The sequence below is a fragment of the Opisthocomus hoazin genome, chromosome 1 (assembly GCF_030867145.1).
Source record: "Opisthocomus hoazin isolate bOpiHoa1 chromosome 1, bOpiHoa1.hap1, whole genome shotgun sequence".
Taxonomy (NCBI): domain Eukaryota; kingdom Metazoa; phylum Chordata; class Aves; order Opisthocomiformes; family Opisthocomidae; genus Opisthocomus; species Opisthocomus hoazin.
In genome coordinates this window covers 120,778,927-120,797,218 of record NC_134414.1, presented here as the reverse complement: position 1 = coordinate 120,797,218, position 18,292 = coordinate 120,778,927, and positions in this window count along the sequence as shown.

Here is an 18,292-nt window from a genome sequence, read left to right as displayed (position 1 = left end):
CCAGCGACAGGACAAGGGGCAACGGGCACAACCTGAAGCATAGGAAGTTCCGTCTGAACATTAGGAAGAACTTCTTCCCTCTGAGGGTGACGGAACCCTGGAACAGGCTGCCCAGGGAGATTGTGGAGTCTCCTTCTCTGGAGATACTCAAGACTCACCTGGACAAGGCCCTGTGCAGCCTGCTGTAGGAGACCCTGCTTTGGCAGGGGGGCTGGACTAGATGACCCACAGAGGTCCCTTCCAACCCCTGACATTCTGTGATTCTGTGATTCTGTGAGTGGCTTCACCAGTGCCAAGTACAGGGGCACGATCACCCCCCTACTCATTTTGACCACACTATTCTGATACAAGCCAGGATACCGCTGGCCTTCTTGGCCACCTGGGCACACTGCTGGCTCATATTCAGCCGGCTGTCAACCAACATCCCAAGATCCTTTTCTGCTGGGAAGCTTTCCAGCCACTCCTTCCCAAGCCTGTAGCGTTGCATGGGGTTGTTGTCACCGAAGTGCAGGACCTGGCCTTGGCCTTGTTGAATCTCACAGTTGGCCTTGGCGCATCGATCCAGTCTGTCCAGATCCCTCTGCAGAGCCTTCCTACCCTTGAGCAGATTGACACTCCCGCCCACCTTGGTATCATCTGCAAACTTACTGAGGGACCCCTCAACCCCCTCATCCAGATCATTGATAAAGATGTTAAAACCAACCAGGCCCAAAACTGAGCCGTGGGGGACACCATTTGTGACGGACCACCAGCTGGATTTAACTGCATTCACCAGCACTCTATGTGCTTGGCCATTCAGCCAGCACAGAGTACACCCATCCAAACCACGGGCAGCTAGTTTCTCCAGGAGGATGCTATGGGGAACAGTGTCAAAGGCCTTACTAAAGTCCAGGTAGACAACATCCACATCCTTTCCCTCATGCAGTAGGCAGGTCACCTGGTCATAGAAGGAGATCAGACTGGTCAAGCAGGACCTGCTTTTCATGACCCCATGCTGGCTGGCCCTGATCCCTTGGTTGTCCTTCACATGCCTGGTGAGCACACTCAAGATGAACTGCTCCATAATCTTCCCCGGCACCAAGGTCAGGCTGACAGGCCTGTAGTTCCCAGCATCTTCTGTCTGGCCCTCTTGTAGATGGGTGTTACACTGGCTATCCTCCAGTCATCTGGGACCTCACCTGTTAGCCAGGGCTGCTGATAGATGATGGAGAGTGTCTTGACCAGCTCCTCTGTTCCCTTAGCTCTCTTAGGTGGATCCCATTTGGCCCCACAGATGTGTAGGTGTCCAGGTGGCATAGCAGGTCATTAACTGCTTCCTCCTGGATTGTGGGAGGTTTATTCTGTTCTGCTTCCCTATCTTCCAGCACTGGGGGCTGACTACCCTGGGAATAACCAGTCTGAGTCTGACTATTAAAGACTGAGGCAAAGAAGGCATTAAGTACCTCAGTCTTTTCCTCATTCTTGTTGGCAACACTACCCCCCACATCCAATGAGGAATGAAGATGCTCCTTGGCCCTCTTTTTGTTGCTGAAGTATTTGTAAAAACATTTTTTGTTGTCCCTTAGAACAGTGGCCAGCCAGAGTTCTCTCTGGGCTTTTGCCTTTCTCATTTCCTCTCTGCATGACCTAATGAGACCCCTGTACTCCTCTTGCGTCACCTGCCCTTTCTTCCATAAGTGGTAGACCCTCCTTTTTTTCCTGAGTCCCAATAAGAGTTCCCTGCTCAGCCAGGCCATTGCTCTTCCCCGCCAGTTTGTCTTGCGGTACATGAGGACAGCCTGTTTTTGTGCCTTTAAGATTTCCTCCTTAAGAATGTCCAGCCTTCCTGAACCCCTTTGCCCTTCAGCGCTCTCTCCCAGGGGATCCTCTCAACCAGCTTCCTGAACAGGCCAAACTCTGCCCTCCAAAAGTCCTTGGTGGTGGTTTTGCTGGCTCTCCTCTTAACTTCACCTCGAACCGAGAACTCTATCATCTCATGGTCGCTAAGCCCAAGACAGCCTCTGACCAGCACATCTCCCACCAGTCCTTCTCTGTTAGTGAACAGCAGGTCTAGTGAGGCACCTCCCCTGGTAGGCTCACTTACCATCTGCATCAGGAAGTTATCTTCCACACACTCCAGTTATCTTCCACATGCCCTATGTGTGGAACATGCTAGCAATTGCTGTGAATGGATTATGATCCTTGTTGAGCCTGGAAGTTCTTATAAGCATGTTTTAGGAGTAGTGCATCTAAGCCCAAGACTTCTGCACTCATATTAACTCAAAAAATTGATGTTCTTATTTATACAAAGTGGTTTTTTCACTGTGTTAATTTAATTCTGTCTCTTTTTTTTTTCCTCTATAGAGATTCTCTCAGTTTTCACTTTGCTAAGACTTCTTATAATTTCTATAATTACTTATAAGATTATGCAGTCCAGGAGCTTGTGTCATTTCCTACACACTTGTACTTCTAGAGTATTGGCAGCACTTTCTTCTCCATGGCAAGTATTCAAAAAAGAAATATTGCAAAATTTTTTGAAGTTTAATACTGATTGAATAATAGCATTTTAACATTCTTTAAAGATCATGAGGGTTCTCTTATTTTGGCAACTGTTCCTGAAGGTGAATATTATCTGATAGTCTGACCGAGAAAGGCCATCTCATTTGAGGCTCATAGTTTTATCATTTTTTTGAATTCTATAATGAAAATTATATTTACAGCTATGGGGAGTTCTGAATGTACCAACTGGTTACAAGGACTCTCACCCATATTATTTTTACTAGTTGACAGACGCACTCCAACTTTCTGTTCCTAATAATTGAACAAGCCTCCTGCATCCTTAATACAAACGTTAAAATGAGTCATAGATCATGTAAACCACATGACTTACTCCAGCAAAGTTTTCATTGTTTTATAAACTTCACCCATCTTGGGCACCAAATTCCTGCTTTAGCCACTCATTTACCTGATTCTCTGAAGGCTTCCGCATCTGCTTGAGGCAGGGAATTAAGCAGTTTCATGAAAGGAAGCATAGAAGTAAGCTAATTTGCTAGCAATTAACCTGGACAAATCTGCTACTGTTCTCCCAGATATAAGAGCTTTTGTGTTCTGGCATTATGTTTTCTGCAGGGAACAGTATCATTCAGTGTGTTCACCCAGAGCCAGCAACCGTGACTTCCTTCTTCATGCTGTCCGACAACTGTAAAACCATAGTGTATAGGATAATGAACGGGATGCTTAGTTTTAATAACCTATACATCTCTATATCAAATTTGTCAAAGTTGCAAAATATGTGATTACTCATAATATCAGACTTTCTTCTCTTTAGTTAACGGAGTGATTTCCTTATTTACAAAAAGGTAAGCATTCTGAATTTCAGGTGCATCTTGAACTGCCATCTCTCCTTTCGCTGGAGTAGTGCGAGAGCATTTCAGTAGTATGCACCTCACTGAAAACAGGTTCGATCATGAAAAACATATGTGGTCATGCTGCTATAGATATTTTGGACTGAAGTACAGGAAAAACAAGGGTATTTCTTTACCCAGTTCCTATTCTTTCATTTCAAGAGATCCTGATTTCAGAAAATTAGAGCCTGTTTTCTACATCAGCCATGTGTTTTTCGAAAATTATCTCAAATCTTCAAACAAAGGAGAAAAGTTATGCTTAAAATTAAAAAAAACCCTGCAACCCAGAATCTGATTGAAACTAAAATGTGTTCTGGTGATTTTGACAGTAAAAGGTGGACACTTTTTGAGATTTACATAGTTTTGCAAATTTTTCACAACTTAATAGTGATGGAGGACATATCTATTATATTTAGCTTTCTTCTAAGTGTTTCCTTACTTCTACCACAAAATGTAAATTGATAAACAAATTACAAATCCAGCTAAAGAAGGAAGCACTGACATGACTATGAATTCTTTCATAGATGAAAAACTAGATAGGTAGACAAAGACTCATATTAACAGAAATGATATTTTTACAAAAAACAGTAACTCAGTAGAGGAAATAAATATATTTCTTTTCCATATTTCATTAAGAAAACTGAGAAGCATAGTTACGTATGTGAAATCACATTTGGTGTAACATGGGGCAATAAAATATGCATCCATTTACATTTTATATGAAAAAATATGCAGGTTTAGCATGTAGACAGCCTAAGACTTCTGATGTCCTTTTTGTTTTCTTTCTACTATTTGTAAATGATTGGGTGATGCAAATGATATGACAAAGAACTGCACTATTATCATTTAGCATAGCAGCATTACTGTGTTTTCAAGTGATTTTTGTGGGGCGTTGCAGAATCGCAAAAGGATCCACATGAATTCAAGTCATGGATACATGACTGGTATTTGGGTGAGAGATTTGTCTTTCAAGACAAAGGAAATGGAATCCTCAAAATTCACAGTATTTTTGTTGTTATCCTTGTAGGATTTGTCTTTCACAGCATGTGTGAAAACACCCCTTAGGCTAATCACATAGAAGTGCTTAAAAAAAAAAGCATACTTGGAATAAAATTATAGTATCATGATCTTTCTCATAGTATGCCTTTTGGGGAAGGACAGAGAGGGGAAGAAAGGGCAATTGGTCCAAAGAGGAGAAAAGATCGCTATTATGAAAAAGGCTGTCATGTTTCTTGGTTTTGTTTGCCTTTTTTTACCTTAATGTACTGCAGTCCAGTAATAATGTTATTGAATGATACCAAGGTCACATTATCTTTCACCTTCTATTTTCTATTAACTGAACACATGTTCAAAGGCAAATAATAGGATTTGAATTTGAGTCAGCCAAAAGATTTGTTCACGGAAGTGTTATCTCTTCACATTTATTCCAGGTCAAGTAGATTTGCCCTATGATTTTGTTAACGGCCAGCTTTAAAGACAAGCAGAAAAACAAACACCACCACCATGCAACCCTCCCAACAAAACCCCACATTCCTCCAAAACCCTGTTGATAGTCTATTAACCACACACAGAAAATTACGGTGTCACGTGATATACAGCATATTCTGTATCAGAAGGTTTAGGTAGGATTAGCATAAATTTATTAGCTAGAGATACTGGGTTTGTCATAGACTGGGTTTGTGTAGTTTGGAGAAAAGGAGGCTAAGAGGTGATCTCATTGCTCTCTGCACCTTCCTGAGGAGGGGAAGTGGAGAGGGAGGGAGGTGCTGAGCTGTTCTCCCTGTGATCCGGTGATGAGTGGTCTCCCTAAGGTGTGCTTACTGGGACAGCAGTAAAACTGCTGCTGATTTTACAAACTCTAGTTCATGTCTTTATTAGAAAGAATACTGCTCTGTTTCACTTCAACACTCAGAAGCTGAATCTTACTTCAGTAATACAATAAACATTTATGCTTGCTATTTGTGCATATCATTTAAAGATTTAAATTGAAAAATAGCCCAACTATGCAGGAAGGTATAACTAAATGTGGGTTTGCATGACAAGGTTTTGGTAGCGGGGGGCTTCTTTGGCTTCTTTGACAATCTGCTAGAAGCTTCCCCCATATTTGATAGAGCCAAAGCCAGCTGTCTAAAAGACAGACCCACCGCTGGCCAAGGCCAAGGCCATCAGCAACAGTGGTAGTGCCTCTATGATAACATAATTAAGAAGGGGAAAAAACCTGCGGGGAAGGCAGCAGTCAAGAGACAGTAGTGAGACAATGTGAGAGAAACAATTCTGCAGACACCAAGGTCAGTGAAGAATGAGAGGGGAGGAGGTGCTCCAGGCTCTGGAGCAGAGGACCTTCCCATGCAACTCATGGAGAAGACCATGGTGAGGCAGACTGTTCCCCTGCAGTCCATGGAGGTCCACGGTGGAGCAGATGTCCACCTGTAGCCTGTGGAAGAGATCCCACGCCGGAGCAGGTGGATACCTGAAGGAAGCTGTGACCCCGTGGGAAGCCCCGTGTTGGAGCAGGCTCCTGCCAGGACCAGCGGACCCGTGGAGAGAGGAGCCCACACCGGAGCAGGTTTGCTGGCAGAGCTTGTGACCCTGTGGCAGAGTCATGCTGGAGCAGCCTGTTTCTGAAGTACTGCACCCTGTGCAAGGGAGATATGCTGGGGCAGTTTGTGAAGAGCTGCAGCCCATGGGAAGGGCTCACATTGGAGAAGTTTGTGGAGAACTGTCTCCTGTGGGAGGAACCTTCGTGCTGGAGCAGAGGAAGAGTGTGAGGAGTCCTCCCCCTGAGGAGGAAAGAGCAGCAGAGACAATGTGTGATGAACTGACCTCAACGCCCATTCCCCGTCCCCCCGTGCCGCTCGGTGGGAGGAGGGAGAGAAACGGGAGTGAAGTTGAGCCCGGGAAGAAGGGAGGGGTGGGGGGAGGTGTTTTAAGATTTAGTTTTTTTCTCACTATCTTACTCTGATTTGATTGGTGATGAATTAAACTCCCTTTTCTCCTCAAGTTCAGTCTGTTTTGTCTGTGACAGTAATTGGTGAGGGATCTTTCCCTGTCCTTGTCTTGACCCTCAGGCCTTTCATCATATTTTCTCTCCCTTGTCCAGTTGAGGAGGGGGAGCGACAGAGCGGTTTCTGTGCGCCCCTGGCATTTATCCAGGCCAAACCAGAACACTATATTATAGTAAATAGCAGGTAATCCTTTATGTCATAAAATAAATACCATGGTATTGAAGAGGAAGGTGTGTGTGCTAATATACATACACTTATGCATGAAGGTGCATATGAGTGTGATATTCTGCCACTAGTGCCATTTTTTTGTTTGGACTATTGCATGTATAAATGAAGTGTTGATACTTTTTTTTAACATTATTTAAGGGACTTCAGACACTCATCTTCTCAGTGGAAGGGAACTAAATGTGCCTAAAACTCAGCAGCAACTTTGAAAATCTTAGTCATGGCTAATAAATTGTACAATAGCTGATTCCTGAATCAGCAAAAATATTAAAGAAGCTAAAATCCAAAGGGTCAATAAATTTCAGTGGAAATAATTATTATTACTGTATGACTCAAATTTCCTAAGTGGTATAAATTCTTACGTATTTTACTTCTATGTAATTACGTAGTTATAAGCTTAAATTGTAAGGGCTAAACAAACGAAATTAGTTTGAAAACTCAATCCAACATTACAGCATTGCTTAGAGGACCTTTGACACACCTGAGGGTTTATTTTTTCATCCTGGAATTCCTTACCAACTTCTGCAAGAGAATTTTCGAAGTGTTGACAATAAACACAGATTTGTTTGACAGTGTGAATAGTTTAATTAAACTTCATGTTTATTTTTTTCTGTGTTAGCTTCCTACTATTGAGTGCTTGTAACTCTTCACAAATAATCTAAAAATTTGCTTTGAAATGAACCATGCCCATTTCTGGTTACTTAATAGACTAACAGACAATGAAATGTTGTTTAATTAATCTCATTTTTCTTTCTTTCTTTTTACCTTAACATTGTCTCATCCCATCTGTGCCTTGTAGTAAACTGAACAAGTGAAAATGTTGAAATACGAAGGAAAGTAATGGAAAGACCATAAATACACAACTAAAATTCAGGTTCCAAGTTTTATTTCAACCATTTCTAAAGCCATCACCAACAAAAGAAATAAAGTTTATATATACTTTCAATAAAGTACCTTTACTGCATAGATGAATTACAATATATTGCCAAAATACATTTAGATACTGTAACTCAAGATATAGGGAATAAACATTTCACTAACAAAACAATATAGAACAACCAATTTTTTTGTGTAGTAGTACACAGAAATAGTAAATAATTTTAATGTGTTAATGAAGGAAGATAAAGGCTGTTTGTTGTGCTTACAGTTACAAGGAAAGATAAGACTAATTGCTTTACATAACTCAGTTTTTAACAATTTTTCACCTTCTTGATTGTAGAAGTAGAGTACACCGAATTGTGCTAGGTATAGGTGATTCAGTAAAGAATTTTAAAGATAAGTTTATTTTGACTGAGTTGCCTAAATACAGGGATAAGAGCCACATAAATAATTTTTCGAATTTTTTACATATTACTAGAAGGCTGTCTCCAACATCTGCCCCATAGTAACTACTAAAGATACCATTCATTCCCACGAGATTTAAATGTCACTGCTTAGAAGCCTATTAATCATAATTTCTAGTTTGTATAACTTTCCATTTGCCGTATCTGCAGGCAGATATACCTTAGTCACTTAAGCACATATTTGTTTCTATTGAATTTTTAGACCTGTAAACAAATAAACAAAAAACCCCAAACAACAACAGCAAAAATCCCAAAACTGAAAAATGCATTTTAAGCTCCTTTCAGTACAATATACTCTCTTTTAATCATGTTTAATTTGAACTGTGGGCACAGTTCAGTAAGATATAACAGTTTCCAAATAACAAATCTTACATGGAAAATAAAATTGTACTTTACTGAAAGAGGCAATACATGTTCAAATACAAATTCTGAACTAGTACTCGTGGTTACATTTCTTTGTTTCTCCTCTCAAACTATGGGTGTTGTTCAGCAAATCCTGCCTACACAATCCCACATTTTCCTCACTTCTAGAAAGGGAATTCTATTTTCCTCAGTGTTTTGAAATCAATGAATGAAAAATGGTGCAGCTAATTAGGTGTTTCAGAATAATTTTTAAAAATCCAAAAGCTAAACTCTTCTAAACATTTGAAGTTAAGAAATGCAGACGTATCCTATCTGCAATTTGATGTTTCCGCACAATCATTGAATCCGTTTTAGAAGTTGTAATGGGCTCCTCTGTTTCTCTACAAAGAGTTATTCTGCTGTGATACAACCTAGCAAAGATGTAGAAAAGAAACAAAACACATTTGCATGAATATTGAATACTTTACTTACTAATGATACTTATTAAAAACTTTAGTTTATTATTTGGTTATTAATTTAACAGGACTTAATGATTAATAAAGCAATGATTATTTCAATAATTATAATCTGCAATTTAAAAATACAGGAGTTCTTGATGTTGTTGCTGCATAGACTGAAGTTTTCCCAGGTTTTTTTCTCGGTTACTTTGTACCATTGTAGAACAGTTAATAATAAAATGGATGTAGCTCTTTCATACATATAAAACCCCTTCTGAAATTAGTTGTTCTGCTTCCTGGTTACATATGTCAAAGGCGTTGATCAATCAATGGTCACTGAAAAGGCAGCCTTTATTTAACACATTGTTAATTGTACTGTTTACTTCTACTGATTTGAAATATAAGGACTCTGCAGAAAGTACGACTTAGGCCAAAGCGGTAAACTTTGTTCATTGGCTAAAATTTTGCTTAGAAGAAACACTTTTCCTAGATAGTCATGCATGCAGTCTGTTCCAGTTTGTCAGTCTTCTCAAATCTCTCTTACGAGAGGATGACTTCTGTTAGTTTTCATTCTACTTGCCTAAATATTGCTTGCAGGATGCTTGTAAATCAGAATATCATGACCTGAAAAGGTGTGGGGAAGAATGTGTGTTAAAGTCACAGTATGTCTGAACCCTTGAATGAGAGTTACTAATGCTTTAATGGTGACTCATTAAGGATATTTATAGCAAATTTAAGTTGCTAAACTTCTAGTTTCAGAGCAGACTGTGTAAGAAGGATTTTATTACCTTTTGAAATATGAAGTTGATACGTATTTTTGTAGTGACAAAATGGCTTCAATGAGTTCAAATCATTTAATTTTGTGTATATGTCTTCATGAGAAATTTATCTAAATTTGTGTTCAATGTGTCTGATTTCTACAAATAGCTGTGAAGTTAATGCAAAAATCTAAGCTAGGTACATATTATTTGTTTCCTGTAGTACTTTAATTTTTGCTAGTGAAGCTCGGTTGATATGAAATTTGAGATGTTAAAACATGATTAAAGTCGGCAAAAAAAGATACCATATATAAGCCTGTGTTTGGGATTCAGAACATAATGATGTTCAAAGAATGTTTTCGTGAGCACAAAACTTGTGTAACACTTTTTTTCACCATCTTCTCCAGTTTTCTATCCCTTTGCTTGAATTTGTATTATTTTTTACCTTTGTGCTGTTTTCACAGAGGCAGAAATGTTTTGTTTTGACAAAATTTATAAATTCAAATTACCAGAGACTTATTAGCTGGTGTCTTTGGGATAGTCTCACTACAGAAATGTTGAGTCACCTTTGTCTATTTGACCTGTGTCTGCTTCCCCCACACCCCAGCACATCTCTTTCTAGACAATCTCTTTTTCTTGGGGATCTGGCACATTGCAACACAAGGGCTGAAGAGCTTTTAGATGTAGAAGAGACCTGTTTGCCCCCAGTGCTGTGAAAAAAGATGTGCTGCAAGCATATAGCACTACCTGTAGTACCTCTACATACTGTTCTCTGTCTCTTCCCAGCTGCTGCTAATAGCTTCCTCACCTTCCTTCAGTCAGGTTTGGAAGGCTGATTATTTAAAATAAAAAATGAAACAAGCACCAGCACTTTTATGTCTATAATCTTAATTTTTTATAGCTCTTTCAATTTGAAAATTTGAGAGTGTCATAAACATTAGTTAAGTCTGGCAATATCCTCAAAACTCATATTTTTTTCCCACTGATAAGCAATAGAAAATGACTGTCCTCAGAAAACTCAACATCTAGCAGGGACAAAGTGAAGGATTCTTCCTCAGAAAATTGTGATGTGAGCACAAGAAGAACTTGCATCTTTTCTAGTCTTATTACAGGTTACATGTGAATTTGTGGGCAATCTCTCAATAACAGGAAAAGTCTGTCAATCATTGTCTTCCAGTCAAACCCAAACTGATGAACCAAAGTTTCAAATTTTAATAGATCGTTTTCATTTCAGCTTGTTAATTATGTCATTGTTTAAAAACAAATAAACCACATCCTCTCAACCCCACAAAACCAAAACGGTTTTACTATTTTAAGGAAATGTCACCTCTGTATTGTACCATGTGAGCATATACTGCCGGTGATATCTGAAAAATATGTGAAACTGGAAATGGAGTATCTGAATTAGAATTCTAACAGAAGAAAAATGTATATTCCATGTGAAGGAAAATCATAAATTGAACAAAAATTAACTGAGGAACCACATAATATTCAGTCATCTAAATGATTTTTGGCAACTTTCTTTAGGATATTAGTGCCCAAGAAAAATAAATGTTCTAAAATTTTATATGTAGCAGGCACGTGAAAATGTAAAATTTCTATTGATTTCTGCCAAGTGTAATCCTCTTCTGAATTTATTCAAACAGAACAAAAGAGACGGCAGAGTCTAGTTCGAGGCCTGTAGCTAGTGGTGTCCCCCAGGGGTTAGTACTCGTCCCAATCTTGTTTAACTTCTTCATCAATGACCTGGATGAAGGGGCAGAGTCTGCCTTCAGCAAGTTTGCTGATGACACAAAACTGGGGGGAGTGGCTGGTACACCGGAAGGCTGTGCTGCCATCCAGCAAGACCTAGACAGGCTGGAGAGTTGGGCGCAGAGAGGAACCAGACGAAGTTCAACAAGGGCAAGTGTAGGGTCCTGGACCTGTGGAGGAACAACCCAGTGCACCAGTACAGGCTCAGGGCGGACCTGGTGTCAGGTTCCGATTAAGGTTCTGAGTAACACAATGCAGTCAGCCCCTCTTGCAACCCACCTATAGTTTAAATTAACACAATACAGTCAGCTCCACTTGGAGTCTGTCTATAGTTTTGATGGTGTGCTCTGCCCCACCTGCGGATAGAGTACTTCCTTCTAAGTCCTGACTGGCAGTAAAAATAGATTTGAGATCCTTGAGTTTGGACAAAGCACAAGTGAAGCAAGGTAACGGTAAACCAACCAATCTCATGGTTCTATTTATTACAGCTCTGGAAATAATGATCTAGCATAAGGGGTGTGGAAGAGTGGAAGAAAGGAGGAAGAAAACAAGGAGAAGAGAGAGAGGAGAGAGAGTCATATGAGAAGAGGAGGAAAGAAGGATAGTCACCACCCTGGATCCCGCAGCATCCCGTGGGTCCTCCATTGGTGACACTCAGCAGTCTCTGGTGGGTGCACACACAAAGTCTCAAAAAGCATCCTGTTATATCCGTCCGAGTAAATCTGGTGCGATCAGTTTGCACCAATCATTTCATACCAGTCACTTTTTATACCAGTCACCTTGGTACATGCGGGTTTCTAAGGCGTGGTCTTTCAGTTGTTCTTGGTGAGTCTCTTCCGCTTGGAGTATGTGGCAGCTCTTGTCTGGTCGGCCATTTTGAGTAGGATGTGAGACTTGAGATGGTGGTGAGTTTTCTGAGACATCACAAAAAAGCAGAGCCAAATCCCACACCAGCTGGAGAGCAGCTCTTTGGAGAGGGACCTGGGTGTCCTGGTGGACAGCAAGTTGACCATGAGCCAGCAGCGTGCCCTGGCTGCCTAGCAAGCCAATGGTATCCTGGGGTGCATTAAGAAGAGGGTGGCCAGTAGGTCGAGGGAGGTTCTCCTTCCCCTCTACTCTGCCCTAGTGAGGCCCCATCTGGAGTATTGTGTCCAGTTCTGGGCTCCCCACTTCAAGAAAGATGAGGAGCTACTGGAGACAATCCAGCAGAGGGCTACAAGGATGATGAGGGAACTGGAGCATCTCTCCTATGAGGAAAGACTGAGGGAGCTGGGCTTGTTTAGCCTGAAGAAGAGAAGGCTGAGAGGGGACTTTATAAATGCTTATAAATATCTGAAGGGTGGGTGTCAGGAGGATGAGGCCAAACTCTTTTCAGTGGTGCCCAGTGACAGGACCAGGGACAATGGGCACAAAATGAAGCACAGGAAGTTCTGTCTGAACATGAGGAAGAAATTCTTCAGTTTGAGGGTGACAGAGCCATGGAACAGGTTGGCCAGGGAGGTTGTGGAGTCTCCTTCTCTGGAGATATCAGAAACCTGACTGGATGCGGTCCTGTGCAACCTGCTTTATGTGAGTCGGGTTGGACTAGATGACCCACAGAGGTGCCTTCCAACCCCTACCATTCTGTGATTCAGCTATTCTGGGATCTTAGAATGCATGATGGTATAAGATAGACAAGGCAGGCTATATACTTTGCCCGGGAGATAAGGAAAATTGTGTTTTGTGATGGACTGCTCGGAGATTTGAGGGTACTGGAAATGAACATATTGGGAAGTAAACCTTATAAGTATTTCCAGAGCCAATGAAGTCTTTCAGGAAGAGGACAAAAATATATAAAAAAAAAATTCAAGCTGACTCTCTCTCTCTATAGATGTATATGTATAGAAAGATGACCATGGGTTTGTATATAACCCCAACACTTCTAAAAACATTGTTGCTACATACATAAATTAATTACAAAATCAATGAGGATTCTAACACGTCTAAGCAACTGAATTATGTTTTAAAGTTACTTTTGGAGAAGAGAGAACATGGACTATTAAGAAATGAAGGAGAACTCACTAGAAGAGTTGATGAAATGCTAATAAAGGAATAGTTGCAAAACCTGATTATATTTCAAATGAATCAACAGTTCCAAACACACATGCGAGTGCATGTGTGTGCATTTATGAATGTAAACTGTATTGCCTAAGAGGGTTTTAAAATTTATACTCACAGGGTACTGTGAGAATGCACAACTAAGAGGAAGGTTCGCAATAAACATCTAGAAAATTTTATTTTGCCTCAGAGATAACAAGTAAAAACGAAGTAGTTAATATGAGATAAAAAAAGGTAAACAAAATACATTTAAAAAAAATTACATGTCAGATACATTTGGTAACTGCTATATTGTTTTTTAAAGAATATCATTTGTAGGTCAAAGCATAACATTTCTAAGGCATAGTAATTTTGTGCTTTGCAGATCTGCCTTTGAAACATAACCTCTTTTGGTCACATAGTTTCATATTAAAAATTGTAAACCAAATTTCAGTATTCAGTATTGCTTAGTCTTCTTGTTGGATACAATGTGATTGATGTTATTTATCTCAGACTCTATGTCATAATAGGTGTGTGTATACACACAGAGTGGAAGAAATTGGAAACGCACTATATATGCAAACAAATTAAAACAGAAAGAAGTGGTTAATATTTGGTGGCCGAGGATAAATGCTATACCTTACTAACTTCTTATCAATTTTTTCACTAAAAAGATGTCAACAGAAATCTTTTAAACAGCCCTACTGATAAAATTTGTAGTTTGCAGAACTTATTTTTGAGATTTATGTAAGATATTATAGAGGGGGTTGAGTGTATATAGTTATTTAAAACAGTCACTGAATATTTCAATGAAGATGAAAGTACACAGAGAACAGTAAAATATAATGTATGAGAGGACAGTAAAACTAAAAGGAATTGTGAAAACGTGGAGGACAAAAACGCCTTCTCTATGTCCTCCGCATGAATGAACAAAACCTGTCTTTATTAAGTACAGTAAGTAGGTGAAGGAAATATTTTGCTTATATTTTGTTTTGACTTCAATTGAAAGGTTGACCTTTTGTGAGGTCTGAAGCTTTAGAAGAAAACATTATGACACTTTTTAAAGAAGGAACCCTCTTCTGCTTTAGCTTATTATCACACTTCTCTGACTGCTCTTTGTTCTGCACAAGTCACACCCTGGGGCGAAGTAGATCATGGCTGAGCTGCAACCATTCCATCATTCTTTAATTCCTAACTGTTAAAATCCTCTGCAACCCTTAGACAATTTTTTAAGGAATGAATCCCTTGTCAGGCTCGAGGTTTAACAGCCTGGGTTTTTGTAATGATATTCTCTATCTCCATGTTTTGTAGTAGGCAGCTTGTTTACTAAACAGATTAGAAACCAAGACACAGAAAATTAAACCAAAACTGTAGTCTTTGTAATTACACATACTTTTCTAAAAATGAAAGTTAAATGTTTACATGGATTCAAGAAGAAACTGAACAAATCTGGGGAAGAAAAATTAAATGAAAACTGCTAAGTACGAAGACAGCACCTCAGCATCAGGAATCCTTTGTAGTGCTGGATGTTGTAAGAGTACCTTGGAAAAATATCACTCAGTTTTTCGTCTTTTATTCTGGAGAAATCCTCTTGTGGCCACTGCTGAAGAGACAATTCAAGGCAGGATGGTCTGACTTCTTTGACCATTTCTATGTTTTCTCCTGTAATTATACACATTGTCGCACAAATTTTAACACGATTGGAAGCAGAAATATAATTTCTCAAGCAGTATTAAATATAACTTTTGAAGCAGTATTAAATACAACTTTTGAAACAGCTTTATGTTGCAAAGCATGCTGTACAACTGTGTCAGAATCAATGATGTGCTACAAGTATATCTGAGCACTTTTCTTTAAAAGTCTTTGATCTAGAATTCCAGTCTGTACTGCATTGTACCCTATGCTCAGCCGTTAGACCATCAAATGACAGTTGAGGAGTGCTGAGCATTGCTGAACCCCTGAAAAATTTTTGAGTAGCTCAGTACAAGGTTGCTCAGCACAGCCGTTTGTGTAATTATGATATATGGTGAAAACTCTTTGTTCAATGGCCTTCAAGCTACCTAGAGACTAAATTCCAGAACAAATAGAATGTTTAACAGAGATGAATATATGTGAGCAAGATTGCAGCAATCACTTTTTACAGGGCATATGCACATCTTACTTTTACAGGTCAAGGTACCACTCATATGAAAGCAGTTCTGGTGTGCAAAGTAATAGACTAGTAGTAGAGTAGTAGAGACAAAGTAGAGTAGACTCTATGGCATCTTTCTCCACCTTCTTCATTAGCAGGCAAGTCAGAAAAGAGCACTCATAACAGACTTAATATTTGAGCAAGTGCTGCAAAAAGAGGCAGCAGAACATGCAACAGTTGCTCCAGCAGCAAAGCGTGTCTTTGAGACTCTGTGATCAGGATCCATTACATCTCTGCTAAGGACAGGTAAAGCAGAGTCTGAAAACCACTTGTATTAAATTATCCTGGGAATAGCAAAATGCTAGACATTTATCTATACTAAAATGCAGTTGAACTGTGATTTTATAGATTTCTGCAGAAGTAGTCAGAGGTTAGCCCAAAGAGAACATTAACAGCCCTCCCCTCAGTAAATAGAAATGATGAAGTGTAGAATGAACATGTCAATACAGTTTCCACCTGATGTCATTCCTACTTAGAAGTCACTATAACTAAATGAAATTGTCTCTAGATTATTTAGAAGACATTTAAAATCATTTAATCATAAGCAAATGTCAGAATATTTTTGCAATCAAAACAAGAGCCTGCAGCCTGTGTACCTTAAACATCTTAAACGACATTACAGAAAATTTCAAATCGTAACATGCTTCCACAGTAAGGTTGGTATGTATTTTTAGCCCCATTTCACAGATGAGAAGTGAAAGTGCAACAACAGGAAGGAAACCACCCAAGATCATAAGAACACTTTGACTGAAACTTTCATTTAGCCAATCTTTCTTCTTCTGACACATGAGAAAGGACAGCGTGGCACCTCTCCAGGTTTTTCTTCTGCCTTTCCTCACCCTATGTCTGAACTAGAGGCTGTAATTTAGAGTTATAAGAGTAGCCTGTCAAGGCCTCTTTTCTGTGATGCAGGCTAGTGTGATTTCAAACCCATTTCAGATCCAAAGCATTGTATGGCAATGAAGTCCACAAGATTCATTGTGATGAAAGGACATGCCCTTTTGTTTTAATGCTTCTGTCTATGAACTTCATGTTTCTTAATTCTGTCATGAAAAAACATAGATGATTATTCTTTGTTCTCTGTTCATGATTTTAAATACCTCAGAGTTCATTTTGCCAAGCCAATGTGTCAGGCTCTAGTTAGTATTAAAAGTAATCATATCTTTGTTTTTCTTTACTGCTACCTTTTTGTCAGGGGCTTTTTGTTTTTAAGTTGAGGAGACTGGAATGCATTGGTAATTCAGGACATGACTATGCCATGACTGTACATGATGCCATGACGATGGTCTCTTTCACTCTCTTCTTTTTCTTAGCTGTTTTTTGCTTATCATTCTACTTAGCCTCTGCCTGTCACTGAGTATTGGGCTAGTAATGCTTTCCTAGGATTATGGACAATGACAACTAAATAGCATTTCTGAATGATAAGAGCTTGTTTAGTGACTATCACTGTGTATTTCTAACGATGAGTTTTTTCCTCCATGTACATTACCTTGCATTTACCAATAGTAATTTTCATTTGCTCCTTGTCCTGTAGTTGATAGATATCTTGAGATCTGCTGCAACTCTTAGCAGTCAGTTTTCATCATTATTATTTTGGAGAATTTTGTTTTATCAGAACACTAAGTCACCTCATTACTCACTTCCTTTTCTAGATCATTTATGTTGAGCAGTAGGTATTCCAGCAGAACTCCCTGAAGGACTCCACTGCTAAAACTCTACATTTGTTGAAGTTGATCACTTAATCCTGCTATTTAAGCTATTCATTAATTCATGAGAAGACCTCCCCTCTTGTCCCACGACAGCTCAGTTTCCCAGGGGTCAAGATTTTATCCTAGGCCATTTTGGTTTTTAATCTTTTACAGCTACTGTAGCAAAGTAATTTACTAGCTAATAACAATACTCCAGGTCTATATATTATAATATTCACACAAAAATTAAATGCAAAAAAACACCAACCCCAAAACCATAGCTGTCAATACCAGGAACACATCTATACCATAAATTTTGTAAGAACTAGCACTTTGAATTATGTGGCAAAAGGTTCAAAATGGAGTTAATTACCTGAACCATGAAGGTGGCTTCTTGGCTCTACTCCTTGGCTATTTCTGGTTTATAAATGGGACATTTTTCTGTAAATTAGTCATGCAATAAAGTAAAACAGGAAGTTACCAAGCTGCACTCTTAATAATAATTTGTATCTGTTGAACTGACTTCATTTTTGAAAACCCATTTTAATGTTCTTAAAAGCTAGGTTGTAATGAGATAATTGATGCAATGCTGTAATACCGTTTAGTCCCACTTGAGAGAGAAAACTTAATATTAAAATATATTTGACTGACAACATTGCCATTTATCTTCCTAGCAGGAGTCAGGTGAGAACAATAAAGTGAGAAAAGCTCTCTGTGCTCCATCGATATCAGCAGCCATCATACTTAAAACAAATAAAGCGAATAACCACAATAAGATTATTTGTGTTCTCTCAGATTTTTGGCTTTGAATACCCATAGTGGAGCTTCAATACACTGATCGGATCTGAAAAGTTGTCTGGGTCTGACTCTTTGTGGACTAGAGAGAAAAAACTCAAAATCTTAAATATCCCAGGTGCCGTCAATTCAATCACCAAAATTAGATGGCTGTTATGTAAATTATGCAAATATGTGACTCAACTTTTTCATTCATATTTGAGAAATGAAATATTTAATGATGTTGACATTTTTAATTATCATCAGGCCTCTGAATTAACTCCTAAGTGGGATCAA